The sequence below is a fragment of the Nyctereutes procyonoides genome, unplaced genomic scaffold (genome assembly GCF_905146905.1).
Source record: "Nyctereutes procyonoides isolate TBG_1078 unplaced genomic scaffold, NYPRO_anot_genome, whole genome shotgun sequence".
NCBI classification, from domain to species: domain Eukaryota; kingdom Metazoa; phylum Chordata; class Mammalia; order Carnivora; family Canidae; genus Nyctereutes; species Nyctereutes procyonoides.
The window spans coordinates 17590127-17614005 of NW_026575141.1; the positions used below are offsets into that span (position 1 = coordinate 17590127).

The 23879-nt window shown below is 35.7% G+C and overlaps 1 long non-coding RNA gene across 1 annotated transcript in view; it reads right to left on the bottom strand.

Moving 5' to 3' along the window:
* Nucleotides 1-23879, bottom strand: part of LOC129498244 (uncharacterized) — a 63538-nt gene that overhangs the window by 30599 nt on the left and 9060 nt on the right. The window contains exon 3 of the long non-coding RNA XR_008662089.1: nucleotides 13111-13259. This is a non-coding gene — a long non-coding RNA (uncharacterized LOC129498244). The remainder of the gene's footprint in view (nucleotides 1-13110; nucleotides 13260-23879) is intronic.

Genomic DNA, 23879 nt, shown 5'->3' on the forward strand with positions numbered 1-23879 from the left:
CTACAATTTTATGGCTATCATAATATGCAAACTTAAACTGTTTAATTTTTTCTTTCTTTACTTTCATGAGGAAAATGATGAAATGCAAACATTTTCCCTCGCTTAGAGGCAGAGTTTCAATATTAAGAAAAAAAGAACTAATATTTTCATTGTTAATGATTCAACATCCAAGGGTAATGAGCCATCAAAGTTTATTGTGTGGGGGGAAAAAGTCAGGAGAATAAATTCAAAGAAAGGGAAAATGCCAGTGAGGGAAGTCTGAATAGAGAGGAGTGGGTTTTCTAACACCTTCCCCCCATCCCTGGCTAAGAGGATGTTAGAAAGAGGGGAGTAAATGAAAGAGAGTACCAGGAGCCCCAGCAGCCTCAAAGCCCAAGAAAGAGCTTGCTACATGGGGAAGAAACAAGTGGGTAGATCTGATTAAGGACTATTGCCAAGAGCACTATTCCAGTGCCCAGAAAAGAATGGAAGGTGAGTAAGCAAGAACTCTCACTTGAGTGAGAATGTCACTACTCCAACTGATTTTTCTCTTTAGCAAAGATAAAGGACTTAATTAGAACCCAGGGCTTCACCTATTGATTTTAAGCAGGGATGTTGCCTTCTGGGTTATAGGCTTTTACTAATTCCTTACTGAATAACCCATTGAGGAAATCTCCCTCCTGATTATAATACTTCAGGACTTCTCTAAACTCAATATAGGAGAAATAAAATCCTGGACAACTAGTATAGTAGTAATGATGGGGAAATCACTCCTTGCATTTCTGCTGCAGGGGAAGGAGTACAGAAAGGAATAATACTTTATTTTGTAAGTAGCCTAAAAGACTACCTTGCATCTGAAGGATTTGCAAACATAATAGCTTATGTTTCTAGCTATCCCAACATCTCTTTATTGATATTTGCTATCAGAAGTGTGGGCAGTTTTAGCTACTGAACCCATCTACAGACTTTGAAATAAAAAGTACGAGAAATCATATTAAAAATAATTATCATGTACGTAACAAACTAAATGCAAAAACAGATTTTGTATAGGCCCTACTAAAACAAACAAACAAAAAAAACAACAAACTTTAACAACAACAAAACCCTGAGCAACTTCTATAATCTTACAGGCTATTTCCTATGTTGACTGGATCTATATCTTAAAACTCACAAAGGAGTCAAGCTCGTATCTTTCACACTTCCATGGACCATCATTTTACCCATTCAGAGATGCCTAAATTACATTAACACCTGAATGCATCTCTTCTTTAAGAATCTCCATAAATGAAAATACAAATAAAAAAACTATAATGAGACATCACCTCACATTTGTCAGAATGGCTAAAATAAAAAACACTAGCAAGGATATGGAGAAAAAGAAACCCTCTTGCACTGCTGGTTGGAATGTAAATTGGTACAGCCACTGTGCAAAACAGTATGGAGGTTACTCAAAAAGTTAAAAATAGAACTACCCTATTATGCCTGGGTGGCTCAGTGGTTGAGGGTCTGCCTTTGGCTCAAGGTATGATCCCAGAGTCCTGGGATTGAACCCACACTGGGTTCCCTGCATGGAGCCTGCTTCTCCCTCTGCCTGCATCTCTGCCTCTCTCTCTCTCAGTGCGTCTCATGAATAAATAAATCTTTTTTTAAAAAAAATACCCTATGATTCAGTAATTGCACTACTGGGTATTTTCCTACAAAATACAAAAACACTAATTCAAAGAAATTCATGCACTCTTATGTTTATAGCACCATTATTTACAATAGTCAAATTATGGAAGCACCCCAAGTGTCCATCAATAGATGAATGAATAAAGAAGGGGTGGAATATTATTCAGCCATAAAAAGAATGAGATCTTGCCACTTACAATGACATGGATAGAGCTAAAGAGTGTTATGCTAAATGAAGTAAGTCAGTCAGAGAAAGACAAGTACTATACGACTTTACTCATGTGGAATTTTAGAAACAAAACAAATAAGCAAAAAGAGAGAGAGAGAGACAAACCAAGAAAGACTCTTAACTATAGAGAACAAACTGATGGTTACCAGAGGAGAGGTGGGAGGGAGAATGGGTGATATAGGTGATGGGGATGAAGAAGTGCAGTTGTCATAATGAGCACTGTGTGATGCATGGAATTGCTGAATCACTATATTGCACACCTAAAACTAATATAATACTGTATACTCTATTACTACACTGGAATTAAAATAAAATAAAAATAAAAAATAGATAAGAGTTTCCATAAATGAACAAGCGCAAGGAAGCATTATGTTAGATGACAACTTTCAAAAGAAGATAAAATCATGACTCTCATATAAATATAAAATTAACATATGTCAAAGGTGTGATTTAACCCATTAATTAAATGAGAGACCCATTACAATGGGTTCAAAAGGAGACCTCAAAGAAGACACATTCATGAATCTGTAATATTGACACAAATTTCCAAAACTGGCTTTTCCACAGGAGGAAAAATGTTTTCCCTCTATTATACAAAGTTTCTGTATATGTCTACAGACAAAAATTATTTGCATTGTTAGCCATTTTCTACAACTTAACTTTACTCTGTACAGAGTTGTAAAATAGCTTAGAAACAAGGTTGCACATTTCTAAAGGCTCAGATAATCCCCAAAGGCTCTAGCACTGTGCTGAATATATAGACAGAAGTCTTCTTGCTTATTCCAAAGTCTTAAATTTCCCTTATAAGTACTACTTGAATGCAATTTTTAAACTGTCACAGCTATTTCTGTAATTCTATAAGTCAAGCTGAGGATTCTGTTTTAAAGGAAATGTTCATCATTCATGTGGATAATAGTCAAGGCTTTTTGATAATTGTCAAAGTATCAATGACAGTGAGTAGGCAGAAATGATTAGTTCCTGTTCTGATACTTACTAGATATACTTACAGTTTGCAAAAACTTAGGCAAGGATAAAGAGAGAGAAAAATATTTTGTCAATCATTACTTTAAAAGTAATGTTCAGTAGAAGAAACATCCTGATAGTCATCAACAGCAATGTCAATAAATATTTTTATATGTGCTGTAAAATTTCCAGGTAGAACAGAGATCAATAGAAGGATTTTCTACTGAGAGAAAATGTAGCAAGCAGCTCAAACTTTATTGGAAACATTATAAAGAGACCTAGCTCATCCAATTGTAATTCCTGAAATACTTTTTGCATTCTAAGACGAACAAAAATATAATGAATTAAATGCTAATGGTAACCAACATATTAACTGTGGATCAACATATTGATATAATAGGGTTTTTCTTGAATATATTATGCATTACATATGCTGAAGTTCCTTATATATAGCAGAAAGGAACCCAACCTGTTTTTACAATTTTAAATTATCACATCTTTGTGTAAATGTTATAGCATTCAATTCGGGAGGGGGGCTGTCTTTAGAATTTATTTCGTACCAAGTCTTTTGGTCAAAAGTAACACCCCAAATTAAGACACCAGAAAGTAACTGATTTTCTTAAAAACATTACTTACTAATATGACAGAATTATATTGCCCCAAAATAGAGGGATTTCCTTATATACTTTTCCAAAGAAAGCTGGGGTAACTCTGCTTCCAGCTATTATAGAAAACATACTTCAGAATACTTCTCTTTCCAAAATCAAATACCAAATGCATGAAACAATAGTTTGACAACAGCAGAGAGTCCTGATGGCAGGCAGGACTTGAGAAGCAGCAGTCCTGCAGAAAAGGTAAGCACATGAGGTGAACCTCTGTGCTATTCCCCCTCAAGGCATCTGCAGGTTTGTAGGAGAAACTGATGCTAAACATAAAGACACACCTGGCTTGCAGCACTCTTACTGGACTGAAGAGACAGAATTAAGTAGTTGAGAGCAGCCAATGGGGTTAAGACGAGAAAGAGGAGGAAATACATAAAAGTGATCTTGGAATTCTGCACACAATTTTCCTGAAATGAGTTCACCATCTCCAAAACTGCACATACACAGAGCAAGACTCCCAGAAACCTAGCTGACACAGCAGCATGCTAAAGAGCTAGCCAAAAGCTTTAGTGCTAAAACAAACAAACAAACAAACAAACAACAAAAGCTTTAGTGCTATGGTGGTACTGAGGACATATAGATTATAATTCAGGGATCACAAAAGTAGAAGGGATGTAGGAAATAATCCCATGATACATTTGAGAGCACAGAAAGGCTAGACCCTAGAAATAGGGCTATGTCCTAGGAATAAAGGCAAATTAGAACTAGACCTGTCCCATCAGAGTAGAAAATCCACTCTTGATCAGATCAAGGTGATTTTCCCTATATCTCGCTTCCTGTCAAAATGAAATTACATTACCTTTGGGGAAGTACATCATCATCTAAGACCTCCATGATTTTTTGTTCAGGATGTCCAATACTCATCACATACTAATAGGGAAAATAAGAAATTGGAACATATAACAAAAAATTAGGAAATATTTGAGAATAGAAATAGAACTAAAGATGTGTGACCCAGATATTGGAATTAATGTTGGAGACTTTAAAATAACATTTAACAGCTACATATTCAGGAATGAAACTGGATGGCTTTCTTACACCATATACAAAAATAAACTCAAAATGAATTAAAGACCTAAATGTGAGACCTGAAACCATAAAACCCCTAGAAGAAAACATAAGCAGTAATTTCTTTGACATTGGTTGTAGAAACATATTTATAGATATGTCTCCTTGGGCAACACAATCAAAAGCAAAGTTAAACTATTGGACTACATCGAAATATAAAGGTTTTGCACAGCGAAACAAACCATCAACAAAACAACAAGGTAATCTACCAAATGGAAGAAGATATTTGCATATTGTATATCTGATAAGGGGTTAATATCCAAAATATATAAAGAATTTATACAACTCAATACCAAAAAATCCAATTAAAATGAGAAGACCTGAATATTCTTTCAAAGAAAGCATACAGATAACCAACAGACACATGAAAAGATGCTCAACATCACTAGTCATCAGGGAAATGCAAATCAAAACCACAATGAGGTCTCACGTTATATATGTCAGAATGTATAAAAACAAAAACATAAAAAATAACAAATGTTGGAAAGGATGTGGAGAAAAGGGAACCCTCATATATTTTTGTGGGAATGCAAATTAGTACAGCCACTGTGGAAAATAGCATGAAGGTTCCTCAAAAAATTAAAAATAGAATTACCACATGATCCAGTAATTCTACTACTAGGTAAAAAAATATATATCTATATTTACATATATTTAAATATACATTTATAAATACATATAAAAAGAAAACACTAATTCAAAGAGATATATGCACTATTTCCTATATTTATTGCTGTGTTATTTAAAAGAGCCAAGATATGGAAGCAACCTGCATCCATCCATAGATGAATGGATAAAGAAGGTGGGATACAGCTACAGTAGAATATTACTCAGCCATAAAGAAGAGATGATATAGATACAATGGAATATTACTCAGCCACAAAAAAGAATGAGATCTTACCATGTACAACCACAGATTGACCTAGAGGGTATTATGAGAAGTGAAATAAGTTAGTCAGAGTAAGACAAATACCATATGATTTATTCACATGTGGAATTTAGGACACAAAACAAAGAAAAAAGAGACAAAAAAGACTCTTAAATCTAGAAAACAAACCGGTGGTTGCCAGAAGGGAGGTGAGTGTGGATGGGTGAAATAAAGTGGATTAAGAGCAGAGTGATCATGAGAGGCACTGAGCAATGTACAGAGTTGTTGAATCATAAGACTGTACACCTGAAACTAAAGTAACACTGTATGTTAATTTTACTTCAATAAAATTTGAAAAATAAAATAACAATGCTTAATATATTTGTAAAAATAGAGAAAACAAGAAATAATTTACCAGAAGACAGAAATCTACCAAAAAGAATGAAGCAGGAATTGTATAACTGAAAAAGGTAACAACTTAAATTAAGAATTCAATACATGAATTTAAAAGCAGATAAAGGAAAAGTAAAGATTAATAGTTTAATAACTAGTTTAAAAACTAGAAAACATCCACATGGAAAGTCAGAAAGGAAATTCAATGGGGACAATTCAATGGGGTAAGAATAGTCTTTTTGAAGGTGGCACTGAGACAACCTCATACCCACCTGCAAAAGAATATAGTTCAACCTATAACTCAAAATTAACTCAAAGTGGATTGTAGCCCTAAATGTGAAGCTAAAGCATAAAACCTGTAGAAGAAACGTAAGTGTAAATCTTGAAGATCTTAGATTTGGTGATGGTTTTTTAGATATGCCACCAAAGCAGAGGTGACAAAAGAAAATAAATAAGTTGGATTTTATCAAATTAAAATGTCCTTTAAAAGATATTATCAAGAAAATGGAAAAAAATAAACAACTCCCAATATGGACAAAAATATTAGCAAATCACATATCTAATGAGAGATGCACCCAAAATATGTAAAGAACTCATACAACTCAACAAATAAAAAATAAAATAACCCAATTTTAAAATGGGCCCAGGTTTTCAACACATATTTCTCCAAAGGTCATACAAATGATCAGTAAGTACCTGATGCTCAAAATCATTGGTCAAATATAAATCAAAACTACAATGAGAAACCACCTCCCAGTTATTAACATTTTCAAAATAAAAAGACAGACAACAAGTGTTGGTGAGTATGTGGAGAAATGAAAAACTTCACACTGTTCTGGTGAGACTATAAAACTTTGTAACCATTTTGCAAAAAAGCTTGGCAGTTCCTCAAAAAGTTAAATAGTATTAATATCTGATCTCCTAGTTCCACTTCTAGGTATATATCTAAGAGAATTGAAAATCAACTGATGAATCAATATAAAATGTCGTACATCCATATAATAGAATAGCATTTGGCCATAAAATGAAATGAAATATTTATACATGCTACACCTGGATAAATCTTGAAAGTATCATGCAAAGTCAAAGAAGCCACACAAAGGCCATTATTTTATGTGATTCCATTTGTATGAAATGTCCAAAATTGGCAAATTTATAGTGACAGACAGTTATCAGGGGTTGGGGAGAAAATGGAATATGGACTAGCTGGTAATGGGGAGAGGATTTCTTTCAGGGATGATAAAAATAGTCTAAAATTACATAGTATTTACAACTCCATAAATATATAAAATTAGACAATGTATTTACAACTCTATAAATATAATAAAAGCCACTGGACTGTCATACTTTAAAAGGGTGAATTTTGGGATCCCTGGGTGGCGCAGCGGTTTGGCGCCTGCCTTTGGCCCAGGGCGCGATCCTGGAGACCCGGGATCGAATCCCACGTCGGGCTCCGGGTGCATGGAGCCTGCTTCTCCCTCTGCCTGTGTCTCTGCCTCTCTCTCTCTCTCTCTCTGTGTGACTATCATAAATAAATAAAAATTTAAAAAAAAAATAAATAAAAGGGTGAATTTTATGGTGTATGAGCTATATCTCAATGAAGCTGTTATAAATGAAATTAAAATTCAAAAACATAACAAAACTGAATGTAGATACATGATTTAAAAAATACTATCAAAAGTTCTTCACTTAGAAGGAAAATGATCTAGCTGGAAGTTTTGTGATATCAGAATTAAGGAAAAGGGGCAAAAGTTCAAAATGTAAGTAAATCTAAATTGCTATTAATTGATTTTTAAAAAGCATCTTGTACAGTTTAAAATATATGGAAACCAATATATATCACAGCAGCACAAAAGGGGAGAGTTGATGAAATCAGAATGTTTGCAAGATCCTTTCATTATCCAAAAACCAGTAAAAGTACTAATTTAAGGTAGATGCTACTTAACGTAGGCAATGAGAATTCAAGGATGCATACTGTAATCTCTACATTAAACACAAAAGAATTTTTACTTTAATTTTTGGGGTTTTTTTAGAGGAGAGAGAGATTTGGGGAGGAGCAGGAGGGAGAGAATCTTAAGCAGGCTTTAAACTCAGGGCAGAGCTGGATGCAGGGCTTGATCTCACGACACTGAGATCATGACCTGAGCAAAATCTGGAGTTGGATGCTGAACTGACTGAGCCACTGGGGTGCCCCTGGAAGGAATATTCTTATATGCATTGTTACTACCAACCTAAAAGAAGTAGAAAGAGAGTAATCAAATATACTTATTAATTCAAATAAAGTTAGTGAAGAAGCAAAAGAACCCAAAGGCAAGAGGAATAAAATCAAGCCAACATAGTAAATTTAAACACAAATATGTGACTAATTACTACAGTTCAAGGACAAAGTTGTTCAAGATGGATTTTAAAATCTGTCTGCTGTTTACAAAACAACCACCTTAAAGGTAAGAAAACAAAAGTTGGAAGAAATATATGGAAAAAGTGGTAAAATACAAATACTAGCCATAAGAGGAGTGTTGTGACTATACTAAAATCCAATAAAGTAATCTTTAAGGCAAAATGTAATAGCTAGAAATAGAGACATAGAAATATAATTTTTAAGCAGTCAATTCAAAAGCACCCTACCACACAGGCATACTTCATTTTATTGTACTTCCTTTTACTGTGCTTTGAAAAACCCTTAGGGTGATGTCTTTTGGAATTCAGAACATCTTGGATTTTAAAAAACTACAGATACTATCTTCTGTAACAACTCCGTGGGGGGAGAAGAGGGAGGCATAGCTTATAATCAAACATATTAATATTTCTTTAATCATACATACGAATATTCACACAGAGTGAGATAAATATAATCTATAAATTGCCACAGAGTAGCTCATGCCAGATCTGAACCACTTAACCAGTTTTCCATAAGATATGCTATTTCTTCCTCAGCTTTTCAATTTTCGAATCCCAAATAAGGGATCATGGACCTGTAATAGCAAACACTCAAACTTCATTTATCGTGAGCCAGGAATATACTAAATGCTTTACATCTCAAAATATTTTACCCTAACAAACACTGTGATTAGCTTCGTTTTACAAATGAGGAAACTGAGGCACAAGGACATTAAGTGATTTACTTAAGTTACCTATCTACTACAGAAGTGCAGAATCAGGATTCTTTTACAGAACTTCCTTCTCATCAACTTGCTATGGTGGCTTTCTGAAGTCTAATTTAAGTCCTAATTACCTGAAAAGCAACACATGTAAAGGCCATTCGAAATAACAATTTCTAAATTCAGCTGGAGATCAGTCAGTTTCTGGCCAAAGGGACCATTAGAACTGTAGTAAAACTCCCCTGCTCTGTGTGCATTCTTGCACTGTGAACAGAAATAGAAAACCTTATTCAAAGTACCAATATGTACAATATCCACCAACATGGGCCGATAACCACATTTTTTTTTCTCTGCCATGCTGGCAGTGAAAGAAATAGCAGGGAGTGAGAAATCGGTTGGGGAGGCAACCAGAAGGGAAAATAGCATGTGAAAATCAATAGGATCCCAAGTGGGTAGACTTTTGTCATTCCCATGTGTTTATCCTTCTCTTGAGAGAACAGGGTAGCAAGTTGTCTGGGCTTGACAAGAAGTCACATTGCATTGGGTCTCCTCGATCTCCTCTTGAAGAATTATATAAAAGTCACATTAGAATGTTGGCTATTGATTTAGAACATTTCTCACGTCTGATTTGCTCAATGTAGTAAATATAACTTGAAAAGCTTATGAGAATTTTCTATAACTTAAATTCAACTGCAAAAATACAGTGGCTTCTTTGAGGTCTCTGTGGTAACAATGGCAAATTATTAGCTTTTCTTTCAAAATCAAATGACCAGCATTTTCCAAATTAGATTATTTTTTAAGATTTTTAATTTATTCATTTATGAGAGACACAGAGACAGGCAGAGACATAGGTAGAGGGAGAAGCAGGCTCCCTGTAGGGAGCCTGATGCAGGACTCAATCCCAGGACCCCAGGATCATGACCTGAGCCAAAGGCAGACTCTCAACCACTGAGCCGCCCAGGCATCCCTCAAATTAGATTTCTTTATAGATACATAGTAACCATATTCTGTCCAAATGTCTTCTGTTTAGGTGATTGGCTCTGCAAGCTAGGGTATAACTGTGGAAAAAAATATTTTTTTAATGAGATGTTTTCAATGTTAGTCAAAGAAACAAAGTATTCATTGTGTCCCTGGCCATCCCAGATAGACAAATCTAGGCTGTGTCTGTAGGTTGAAAATCATTTTAATTATATCTCTATATATCCTTGTTGGAAAATCTGCCTTATTTTATATTCTTGTTTTCCTATTCCCATTTCAAGCCTTGGGCTCCCACTCCATGTAATCACAGTGTTGGCTCTAACATTTGAAAAACAAGTTTAGGGAGATTAGGTTTGATTCTCCTTGGTGGAAATGCTGGCTTACAGTCATTATATTTATGGTATTCAGGGCACATACAGAAGGTAAAAAAAAAAACAAAAAACAAAAATCTCTAAGAATCAAAGGGTCCAAGAAGTTACTTAATTCTGAAGAAATGTAAAAGCTAGCCTGATCCATCTTGAAAAATCCAAAACATGAATGAGAATATAACAATAAATGAGCCACTCACTTCTAAACCCCAGCCTTGAATGCCATCAAGTATTAAAAAAAAAAAAAGCATAAGATCAAATGGGCTAAAGTGAAAAAGGACAAAACTATATAGATGAAAGTTTCAAATAACTTAGTAGCGCTTATTATCTCTCTCCCCAAGGGCAGAAGGGCCATTACTGCCGCTGTGGGACAGTGACATATTCTCTTCATTGCTGAATTGAACCAATCTCCTCTCTTATGGGTGATCACAGCAAGGGTAAGTACACTAAGTGAATCAGGAAAAGAGATTGCTGGCGGGGATGTCTGCAGACAAGGCGTGAAAGAGCTCTTCTCTGGGTTTTACCAGGGCAATCACATTATGGGAAGAGAAACTTTCAATCAACTGGGAAGAAAAGGTTATTATCCCGGAAGTCCTCTTTTTTCACCTGATCACAATTAAACATCATGGATTAAGAAGAAAGAAAGTGTCATTTGAACAGCACAGTGGCCAAAGCACCTCAATGAGTACTTTGTTCATTTGATCTCACTTGTGACGTAGATGACTTCCTCCCTCATGACACCGGTGAGACTACAGCAGGGAAGGTGGATAATTTATCCACCATCACTCTAGCAGTACGTGATAATTTGGGATTCAAACACAAGTCGGATTCTCACCCTAGAACACTTCTTTAGAGGCAAGAATTTGTCTTCCCTTCAGATTTGGTGTCTCTCTCTCCTGGTCCACAACAGGACAAACCCTCCTGGCTTGCTTTAGCAGTGGGTTAACAGCCAACTCATTATTTCACAGATTCAGTATTACTCCACTTCGTTAAACTCTCAGCCTTCTGAGAATACTTGTGACTTCTATGTTTGCCCATATACACATTTTTTAAATTGTACCTATAATCTTAATTTATGCCTTATAAATGACACCCTAGTAGAGTAAAAGTTAAAAATAGAATTCTCCTGAACTCAGTACATGAAGGATTAAAGTTTCCCCTCAAGCTGGAAAATGAGGGAAGTTGACCCTAAAATGGTTAAGCTTGGCCTGTAATAACTAATAACCAAAGATATGAAAGAGAAAAGCTGACTGTGTCCTGCCTGTATTAACAGTTAAAGAATGTTTATTTAACCAATTCCCTTTGTTCTGATTTCATATGCATCAAATAAGTTTCAGGTTATAATTTGGTACTTCGTGTTCAATTATCTACAGAAATAGAATGGACTAGTCATAGACTAGAGTTCTCTGGTTAGTGTGACAACTATATTTCCCATTAAAAATTAATAAATTGGCACTCCATTTTAGATATCAACCTGTGAGCTTGGTTTGCATCAAAGTGTCACTGAGAAATGCATCCATCCTCGTTGAGTTGAATAAAACTTCAAGCCTAGACAAGCTCAGGCCTGGATCATTTGCTGTGACAAATTCACCAAAAGAAAGCCTTCTCACAGGGTTCTGTAAGGTGTCTAGAAAGTCAGCTGCTGGTTTGACCCTGAAACATACTTCTCACAGACTGGGTCTGTCTTCACATTTCTATTACTTCTGTACACTAATGTTAACAATAGTAGCGAATTAATTGTTGGCATCCTAGTCAGCCTTATGTGCAGGAATTTGCCACAAACAGAACACATTCTTCACAACTAACTGGGGGGAAAATACACTTCAGTTGTTGTCTCATCCCACTTGTGTCAGTTGTCCATTGTCAGTTTTAGGAAGAAAAACAAAATTAAAGAAGGGAGAGTCGATAATAATTGCCTCCTCTCACTACCAAGAACACCAAGCTAATGCACAAAAGATAACACTTAAAAAAATATTCCAGACTTACAGGCTTTTTCCAATTTACTATACATGTTTACTTTCCCCGGTTTTGATAAGGAAATACAAGATTTTTTTTCTGTGCAATTTTTCTCTGTCTTGAACATCTGAAAGCAGACAGATTTGCAAATCCATCATCAAGGTAGGATACTGTAAATATATTTTATTCATGTTTACCCATGTTATCTAGAGAGTTGTTTGCTTTCCTACTGTTTCTGGGGAAAAGTGAGAGCTCTACTTCACAGGACTACCACAAACAACAGTAATGTAATTTCATGACAGCCAACATGAAGAAGCACTTCTCTATCAGTTTCTAGATGTATTTTGAATTAAATCAGCCAATATTTATTGAGTCCCTAATATGCGTGCTCAGCACAGAGAAATCCCCAAATTTATATTCATGAAAATGTTATATTTGAAGGAGGTTTTATGTGTTTATTTGAAATTGTGTTGAGACTGAGACAGAGACTGGTGGGGGTCTTCATCTGTTCTCTCATGTTGCTACCATAAAAATTGTGTTTTCCTTTTTCTGTGAAAAGTGAAATAATATCTATAAGCCTCAGTTCTAACTCTATTATGGGTGAAGGAAAATTAAAATTTAACTTGAACATCTCTGCCACAGAAGTCCAGTCATCATTAATAGACTCTGAAACTGGTTAACACAGAGATGGCTGCTGCCATGTACAGCCATACAGTCTCGTAGAAAGAAAGTATGCCTCTATTGCTAGAAACTCTAAGCAATATCAACATATGAACCACACTATTCTAATTCATCAATAAAATGTTGGTGAAAAAGGGAGAAGAAAAAATGTTCTACAAATAATAAATATCCATAACAAAAATATATGATTCCTTACCTCTTGTATGAGCTCTTTTTAAATATATTTTTGCACTTATTGTTTCTATAACATAGAAGATGCAATATTTTCTGAATGTGTGAGGAGACTCAGGAACCAAATTCCTCTGCAGCCTGGGACAATGTCCTGGGAATGCATTTTCAGGATGCCTTTGGCAAAAGAAGAAATGCACTGATAAGAACCTGTAATTTTGCTAGGTTTTGGAGAATGGATTGTGCTGAGAGTTACACTGTTGTCTTTCCCATGAGTGAACATAAAACCTCTCTGAGAACTAAAAGGTGCAATGTTGCTGATTAGAAGTAATATTGAAAGTTCCACAGACTGAATTTTGGTGGCTTAGGTATATTTTGCTTTTTGTGTGTATGTGTGGTGGTTGTTGTTGCTTCTTTCTTTCTTTGTTGTAGTGTTTTTAATCTCTCTCTGTTGACCTTACCTCAACTTCTATTTATTTATAAACCTTCTCTATAATTCCAGTGTAAACTAAGCCAGCTTCTCTAGTCTCTGTGATTGAATATGTGTGGGCACAATCATCACCAGCCATTCTACTTCAAGGCACTCTGATGTCCTTTTAAGGGATGATTTCCCCTTTTGGTGTATGATCATAGTTGGAAAGTAATTGTAGGTGCCTGCCCTGTTGGGTTCCCATCTCTAAGTACAGCTGGAGAGTGGACACATGACCTAATGTCAGCCCCTTGGAGGTTTTCATCCTATACTATGAAGCTGAGCAAGTGAGGCAAGAACAAAACGAATGGTTGACAGTCATATGCAGCAGTGTCAATATACCAGACTGTATGCCATGGTGGTTGTACTTCCTGCTTCTCTGCCGTTCAAGACTCTCTAGGATAGTCCCTGTTCCCATGCCTGGCCCCTTACCTAACCTCCAACTAATTTTGAGAGGCCCCCGATACTTTTTTGAAGTCCGTTCAAATTTGCTTCGTCAGTGAGCTTCTGTTGCTCACAACTGATACTCCTTACAAACATACTCTGTAAATCAGCACCTCATTATAGACTTTCCCATAATTTTTGTAATTCAGTTTTGTCTCCCCAACAGGATTGTAAGTCACAGAGTGGATATTTACTAAATTCTGAAAATATTAGGATAGAGGGTAACATAAGCTGAAGGGGATTTAAAAAAGAAGTGATAGATGAAGAAACACACTACAGCTAAAGCGATTTGCCGTAGTTTACATACTTAGTAGTGGGATCAGGACTAGAACAAGGATTACCTGCTCTGCTGTTTATTACTATTTCCACCAGAACAAGCTTCCTCCTTCTTTGTTAAGTCATTTGGGGGGAAACATTAAGACTAAACCATGAATCATATTCTCAGATAATATTCAAAGAGAATATAACATGCATTCAAACAAGGAGCCCTAAGAGCAGTTACAGAGCACTCTAACAAAACAATAGAACCGCATCAGTCATTTTAGGATGTCATCCCGCGGAGCTAATGGAACACAGGAAATAATTCCCAAGAATGTGCCAAAGAAAGTAATTTCCCATAAGAACCCAAGGAAATATACTCCTATAATGATGACTGCAATAACTGATATACTATTCATAAGCCTTCATTTATCATGAGCTTTATAGAGTTATTTCCATACTGAACAGAAATTTCTCTCTCCATTTCTTCCATGAGACAGCTGCAATACTTAATGTTCCAGGATTAACCAAAAGGTATCATGTTGGATTCAGAGTGACTATTTGCATAAGTGTTGCAGGGAGAAGTTTAAGAATTGTGTCGAGAGGTCTGTAATTCACATTAGAGAAGAAGCCAGGAACATTGCTGCAAGACAGCGGAGCACACGTCCCTTGCTGTCTGTGCATTCTTTAATGTGGTTACGGAAAAACTGCACTCTAATGAGAGACAATGCATACTGCTCCTGCCAGAGATTTCCATCTCTGGGATTTAGAGCTAAGTCCAAGAGGAAAGATTTCCTGTTCTGGGATTTAAATCATAGATATCAAAGAACAGAACCTTTAGCTGTCATGTTTTCATTGTTTCCCACACATTTTCTATGTTAACAAATTAATAGTTTGCTTTTTCTTTTGGCATGATTAATATAAACTATTTATAGCTGCATTTTAACCCATAACTTCAATCTTATAACAAGCAGTTATAACATCTAGAATCCAGATGTCAATTATAACTACTTAAGTATGGGCATCCCCCTGATGGGCAAGGATTTAATCCTTGGATATGAAGAGTTGAATGAGATGAAAACCTGGAGTAACATAAATGAATTTTTTATAACTATCTGGATATGATAGTAGTATTGAGGTCCTAAGAGAACAGATGTAACATGTCTTAGTAGTTTCTTACCTCAGAGACTAGAAGTACTTAGAATTATGTAGTATATGTGATTCATTAAATAAAATTAGGTTAACAAATCTACAGGGAGGCTAGGGCCAAGAAAATGCTTGAAATGTTTTGAGAAAAGTCAAGTTGTCATCAAAATATTTTAACCAAGGCCTACAAGGCCCTCTGTTAGTTGGCCTCTGCCCACTTTGCCAGAAGTATCTTCTATCACCCTTAGCCTCACTAACTAAACTCTACTCACACTGACCTTATTTCTTGATACTACCTTAGAACATTGTACACTTTTGTCCCAGAGTTTGGAATGAGTGCCTCTTTCTCATGGATGTCAACCCAAAGAGCTTCCCAGACCGCCATAGCTAAGGGAGCCTCCTACTCACTGCCATCTGCTTCAGAGTTACTTTCTACTCAGTCTTCCATCTGCTTCATAGCATTAATACCAAATACAATTATCCCACCCAGTTTGTACTCGAGGGAAAAACATGAACAAAAACAGATGAAAACACATTTTTTTCCAACCATTGCCTTCAACCTTGCACTGTTCAATTTTCTTTTCCTGCCTTTTAACAATAACTCAGGCAGTTTTCAAAGCTGTTGGGTCACTTTCAGTTATTAAAAATCTAGACAAGCTCATTTATAAAACTCAGTCTCATTGTCCTTCTCAGGATTTTTCTTCCCAGCATCTTCCTTCACTACTCCTCTCCAATCCTTCCAATATTAGGGCTTCTGGAATTGGGGATAAAAAGGAAGAAAATATAGCCAAGATCTTATGTAACTGTCTCCTTGTTGGCAGTTCTCTCTTGGTCACTCTCTGGATAACACTATCTAGCCTTTGATGCTTTCCCTGCAGTGAGATTCCAAAGGCTGGTTCTCCAGAAAACTCTGAGGGATCTCTGGCATTGTGGCTCACTTCTACAAACTTCCCACAGCAGCTACCCTAGTAGTATACCACAAAGTTCTTGGTTGTCAAGACCTCCTCACCAAGTAGGGTTATCAGAAGGTCAACCCATCTACAGTTATAATATATAATATCAATATGAGCTGAGGTGTGTGTGTGTATATAAACATATATATATGTGTGTGTGTATATATGTATATGTGTGTATATATATTCACACACATATATATATTCACACACATATATATACACATATATGTATATTCTCTCTCTCTCTCACACACACACACACACACACACACACACACACACACACACATATATATATATATTCACCATCCCAAGGTTAGAGGATAGGCTACTTCCCCTCTCTGATTTTGTTTCTGATTTTTTTCCACAGTATAGAAATGGCAGAAAGGCTGATCAGTGAGTACATGCATAAGCATTTGACCCAATAGAAAACAAGAGATAGTCTTGCTTTCTGCAGATACCCCCAATCTCTATAGATGGCTATCTTGAAGCGTCCCTCCCTCAACTTTTGAGGTTAAACATTCACATGACTTTTAGAGGACACCCCCTCAACTCTGCAAAGCACAGGAGAAACAAATATAGTAGAGGAAAAGCTAAGCAGTCTCACTTCAGGCAACTGATTCTTTCTCTCTCTGTCCCCTCTCTAATCCCCTCTAAGAGAGGTGGAATAAAAATGGAAAGGGGAGTTGGCCAGGCTCTTGGAAGAATTACTTAAGCAACTACAGCCTTGAGGGGATGTCTGTCCCCACTTCTTCACTGTTGTCTTCAGAATCTGTGAGTACTCAGCATTTTTTTAACCTCAGATTTGGCTTCTAGCCATCAATCTAAAAGTTTGTAACCAAGAAAACAGGTCCTTACTAAGTATCCTATATTAAATTTTACTTATGTATATTTATTTTTTAGCACCTCCCACCAAAGGAAAAGTTTAAAAAGGGCAAGAATGCCTTAATTCACTACCATATCCCCCAAGTCTCTGGTATAGGGCTTGGCACATCTGAGGTGCTGAATATATTAATAGTATAATGATAGAATAATGGAATCCAAGGAAAGTTATAGTTTGGGGGTTTTATTGCTCTCCATGTGCAGAACAAGAAAAGGCATCCTAAGACTACAATAGTGAACAGACTAACTGCTATAACAAGCTAGTGACCAAACTGTAACTAGAATCCAGGGTCCCCCCACTTTCCTTTTCTTTCTCTCCCCTTCTCTTCCCTTATTTCCCCATCCCTGTTGTCCCTTGTCCCTCTCTCCTTTCCTCCTTCCTTCCCTCCTTTCTTCCTTTTCTTTCTTAAAGAAGGAACAAAGCAATAGACTACCTCATTTTTATGTATGGATAAAGAGAGATTTTATTAAGGTGAAATTTTTGAAATGTTGGGAAACCAGAACAGCAAGTTGATTAATTTAGAGCAGAGATTTAACATAAAACTGAATTTCAAAGGACGTTAAGCTAAGCAAACAGTAATATTTCTACAAACAAGAAACCTGGTTTTCTTCATATCTTTAATTTGAAAAAGATCCATGGTCATATTAATACCTTTCACCCAAACTTTTAGAAGAGAGGATAATATTTCTCCAATTTCCCCTACTTTTTTCTTTCTCTCTGTCTCTTTGCTTTTACTCAGAATATTCTCTAATCAAATTCACACTGGGAAGAAGAAAACTACTGAGAAATGTCTTCCTCCATTCATTTCAGGACTTTCTCAAATTCCCACCTGATTCTTATATGTAGGTCTACAAATGATTTCTAGTCAAGTGCGTCAGAAAAGGTGATATAGGGGAAGAGAGAGAAAAATAAAACAAGACAAAATCAGAGTGGGAGACAAACCATAAGAGACTCTTAACTATAGAAAACAAACTGAGGGCCACTGGAGGGGAGAAGGGTGGGGGGGATGGGGAAAGTAAGTGATGGTCATTAAGGAGGGCACTTGATGTATTGAGCACTGGGTGTTATATAAGACTGATAAATCACTGAATTCTACCTCTGAAACTAACAATAGATTATATGCTAATAAATTGAATTTATATATATTTTAAAATATGGTAAAGAAAAAAAGAAAGAAAAGAAAAGGTGATATATTCTAAGTCAATTCCAAAAGGGAAAGTCAAAGGATTTACCCAGGGGCTATCATGCTGAGCAAGCACACTATTTTTACTTAGATTTCATGACTACTTGAGGGAACCATTAAAATGGTAGGTCTAATGATAATGGAGTGCATGGCAATCTACCCTCTCCCAACCAAAAGGCTCTTTTGACTGTCATGGAACTTAAATTTCTAAAATGATCCCTTGTTAAAATACTTCCTCGATTTTCCCTTCGTTATCTCTAGTGCCACGCTAGTCATTATCCTAGCCCACATGAGGCAACCACTAACCACTTTGGCAACTGCCACACTGGTAATGAATGATTTTTGAATCTTCCTTCCCACTTACACATCTAAACAACTACCAAATTGTATAGTTTCTATTCCTAAAGCACTTCTCAGAGCTGGCTCATTACTTTCTACCATCAGGCCAGTCAATCTCATTGTAGAGGAATATTATGCTTCAACGTAAAAAACAAAACAAACAAATTTAAAAAACCGTACTATTTAGTCATACTGTTCCAAGTATCTGATTCTAGTCTTTGAGTTACTTTATAATTTTGTGAGATATAAATAACCAATAACAATGGATAATAATTATTGTTTATAATTGTGTAAATTCTGTCTGGTGGAGTCAATAAACTTTCCTCCCTTCCCACCCACCCCCATGAGGCCAGTTTTACCTCCATTTGTACATTTATTTCAATATTCCTGATTTTTGAATCTTTCCTTTTTTTAATATAATTCCCCCTTGAACTTATGACACCTTACCAGTTTCCTCATTCATGAGTTAAATAAAATCTTTAACACCTATTAAGCTTTATATCTGTATGAACTTTATGATTTTATCTTTTTAAGAAATATATTTTAAAATCCAACAACGATACACTGTCACTTCTTAACATTCAAGGTCATCAGTAATATGGCCTCTTTGGCCATCCTACTCCACATGTAAACTCATTAATACTAAAATAGCCTAAATCTTTGTGAGTATACTGTGGGAGCTTTTATTTCCTTTTGCTAGTTCTTGGCCAAGACTATTCATCTGTTCATGTCTTGTTTAACTCCACAGTTGGACCGGACCCATGGACCAGTGAGTACACTAGACCACTAGGCCAATCTTGATTTCATGGTCAAGGAAGTACCCTGTATATATGGAAGTCTGGTTGCTGCACAGCCAAGGAATTATTCCTCACTAAAAATAGCAGTATTTGGGAATCCAGTTTTATGATCTAATTGCTAGATGATTCTGTCAGGATATAAGAGATGATAAAGGATCTGTTTTGTTAACCGCTTTTTGTTATCTGATTGTTATGTATGAATTCAGCTCGGTCAAGAAAACATTTTATTCTCACTGAAAGTAGAACATCCCTTTGAGATCTGCTCTTGCGGTTGTCATGGTTCTGTGTTTATTGTTAACCTATGATTGAGGTGGTAAAGCTGCAAACTCTCAGCAAGTCTGTGCATCTGTAACCGAGAAAAACTTAGACCTCTCACTGTGTGTTTGACGTTTTCCTGCCTATTGAGCATATAAATAAATTACAAAGTCTCTCAAATCCAAATTGCTTCAATCTAATAGGTTCATACAGAAAAATAAGCACTTATATAACTCTAATATTCCCAAGTTCCTCAGGAAATTAAAATAAAATGGACATGTAAAACTAGCCTTAAAAATTTCTTACAGAAACCTCAAAGTCAGAAGCAAGTTTGCATAAAAACACAAGTCCATGTAATAAAGTTATATCTTTTACAATCTAGGTTAGTTTGGTAACTTTTGGTTTGAAAACAGCTATCTGATTCTCTACTGGTTTTACCAATGTGATTGTATTGGTTTGCTATTGCTGCATGACAATATTGCCACAAACTTCTAGGCTTAAAGCAATACACATTTATTAACTCACAGTTTCTGTTGATCAATCAAAGCTAAGTTCATTAGGCCTACTGCAGTAAGGGATAACACCACCTTGAGAGATCGTAGTAATGGCTCAAAATGGGGAAATTAGGGGAGGATAATTATAGGGCTCAGGGATCTGGACTTAAGTGGTTGAAGGCAAGTTTGTCAAGACAGAAAACTAATTGACACAGGGGACAGTCCTTGACATAATAGTTTAGGATTGAGAAATATAGCAAGACCAGCTTCTTGACATGAGTCTTAATAAGTAAATGCTTTTTTTTATAAGCTACTTATTTGGCCAAGTGAGCAATTTATTATCCTGATAGGAGACAGAGCTGTTTGGCCAGATGAACAAATCATATGGATAAATTGCTTTTCAGGAATTTCCTAAAGCAAACAGTAAAATTGTTTATTAGTTTATATCTTTATCCTCCTGAGCAAGAATTTCCTGGAACAAGTATTAAGTCAAATTGATATGGGGAATCTCAGCTATATGAATACAAAGAATCTATACTAAATTCTTAAGTTTTAATTCCGATAAATGATTTGCTAAGTTGTAGTATGTACACTTAACCAAGTGATTCACTAATTTAAAATACAAAAACAAGTATATGTGACTAGAGAGTTTTACATGTGTATTCAGGAGTTTTGCCAATGTGCTGAACAGTATATGATACTTCTACATTTCCCTTCCAGTTTTCACTATGAAATATAAATTAGCTAATTACTGAAAAGTTATCATCCATACAGGTAATCAAAGGCCATTGTCACAGAAAACTACAACAGTGAATACAATATAATGGAAGGTGCTTTTGTTTTCAAGGAAAGGAGAGTAGCTTTGTATTAAAAAGTAAGAGGACTGTATGAGACAAATATTTAGTAGATCTAGAAAGTTATAGTCGGGCAAAAAAAACAAACTATATTTGTCTCAAACTGCAAGCAACAAGTCTGAAAAGAAATAAAATGTATTCAAGTTTTGACAAAGTTCACTCAGTTTTGGTAGATTTATTTGTAAGATAATCTAAAAGCTAGAGCAGGGAGCTCATGAATTCTTTACTGCTAAATATAATGTTAATGCAAAACTAGAATCTGATTTTCTATATACTAAACTGACAATTTATCTTGAACTATTTGGCTTCCTCTTAACAAGAGATAGTAAATAGTTATTCTTTCACATTCTCTGTGACCTGTCTGCATGGCAGAAATTCTACATCTCATCAAAATAGTCTTCTATGTTTTGTGCTGACTTTGTCAAGCCCTTGATTAAAAAGCAACAAAAATACAAAGTTCCTCATTTCTGAAAGATCTAAAATTCCTTTCGATTGTGTCACCTTCTTCTCATTTAGAATATTGTATTGTCGCTTTGCCTTAATAGGTAGCCAATGTATTGTTTTTCAGGCACACCTGATCCTGTCATAATAGGTGATCTAAAGTATTCTGATAACTCTTTTGTTTTTGCTTTCCCATAATCATATCCAAGATTCAGAAGAAAATAAAATTTCAGGATTTTTCCTTATATGTAAAATTTGTTTAAAAATTTTTACCAAGGGCCCTGGAAGCTCGTGAAGATTTGGTCTTTTGCCTTATAAAGGAAATGATGCCCAAAATAGTTGTTTTCTTGACATATTCTACATTTATCGATTAGCTCAACACTACTGTAAGAACTGATCAAAAGAGTGGTCAAATTAAAGGTTAGTTTTATAGGTAAAATAATATTCATATACGTGTTTCTGAGATTGTACACTAACAGAATGAATTGAAGGGCCCTGGAGATCTGTCAGTGCTCTCACTGTTCATAATACATTCTTACTCCTGGGAAAAATACTAATCATATTACTACAACAATTTTGTCCTGCACTCAAAAGAGATTGTACTCTCTTCAGTTTTGGCATTGCTCATTACCACAGTGAAATAACCATAATCACTTTGCCTGATGATTTCTATTACCCTCTGATGCTTGCCAGAAGGCACAAAGGTTAAAATTTGTGTCTTCAGCAATGAAGGACAATCCCAGAATTTCACAGAAAGGACTGTATTGTATTCTTTTAATTGTTGATACTTCAACAAATAGGTTCATGAATTGCAACTCTAGAGCATAAAGATAACTTGGCCCACACAGTTATCAGATATACGTGGGAATGAGTTGGGGTTTCCAAGACCCTTTCTACCTCAGAAGCAGATGACTTCAAGAGAGTATACTGATGACCCAAGCTGGAGCAGAAGAAGAAATAAGTACATACTTGAACTAAATGAACTAAATTTCATTATAGATATTTGGTTTGGAATACAGATGGCAGTTATTTATCATCTATTTTCTGATAGTTGTATGAAGAAGTCTTTTCTTTGCTTGGTAATTTACCTCTAACTCTCTCTCAACATCGAGTGAAACATTTTTAAAATGGCTTCTAACTCTTGGTGCCTCCTTTAGAATTTAAAGCCAAATACAGAGGCTCCTGGGTGGCTCAATCAGTTGAACGTCTACCTTCAGCTCATGTCATAATCTCAGGGTCCTGGGATTGAGCTTGGCATTTGGCTCCCTGCTCAGTGGGGAGTTTGCTTCTCCCTCTGCCCCTCCCTGTGTACTCATGTGCACATTCTCTCTCTCTCTCAAATAAACAAACAAACAAATAAATAAATAAAATATTTAAAAATAAAATAGAGCCAAATATGTGTACTGCGTCTCTATACCTTCTATGAAAATAAAGTTACCTGCATAGGGTCAATAAGAAGCTGTTTTCCTTTAACCAGATATCAAATTCCTATAAAACATAATGTGTCACCCCAACAGAGTTTTTACTGTCTTTAATTGTGACACTGTCACACAAGGTCATAATTGAGAGTCACATTTAAAAATAAGTGACATTTAATCAGTTATAAAAATTCCATTATTAAGGAGTAAATATACTTTACGTGTAAAAGCAAGAAACCATAAAACATACCACCCAAGAACACTGATCTGGTGCCTGTTGTATGGTTAAAGCCTCATAGGTCACCGGCAGCATCAACTACCAGCTGGCCAGGAACTAAAGCACGTTTGGGACTTTATGTAGGAGTTCTCCAGAATCTACACGTAATGAAGATGAAATCTTGGTGGATAGATTTTCTGGGGTTTGGTTTCCTAATCTTGGGACAGAAAAAAAAAAAAGGATGCTTTTTAATGATTGAATCCTATATTCCTTAATGAAGTTATTCAGCAGAATTTAATCATTTGGTCTATATACTTGCTCATTACTGAATGCTCAAGGAGGAACATGTGGTTAGTTAATACCTTTTGCTGAACTATATAAACAAACATAATGAAACCAGACTTCTGTATGTGTAGATCAAAAATAATCTCTAGAGGTTATTTATGATCAAAAGAGTGGACTGTTAAGCAAAATTATTTAAAACTTGGAAATAAAGCAAAAAGATGGGTAGCAGGACCTTTTAATAACATACTGGGGTACTGCTTAACAGACTAAAGGAATGTATCTGTGCTGGACTATTTTCTATTAAACACCTAGTCTCTGTGACATATATCTTAACTTGTAGATATTGACTGGTAGAGAG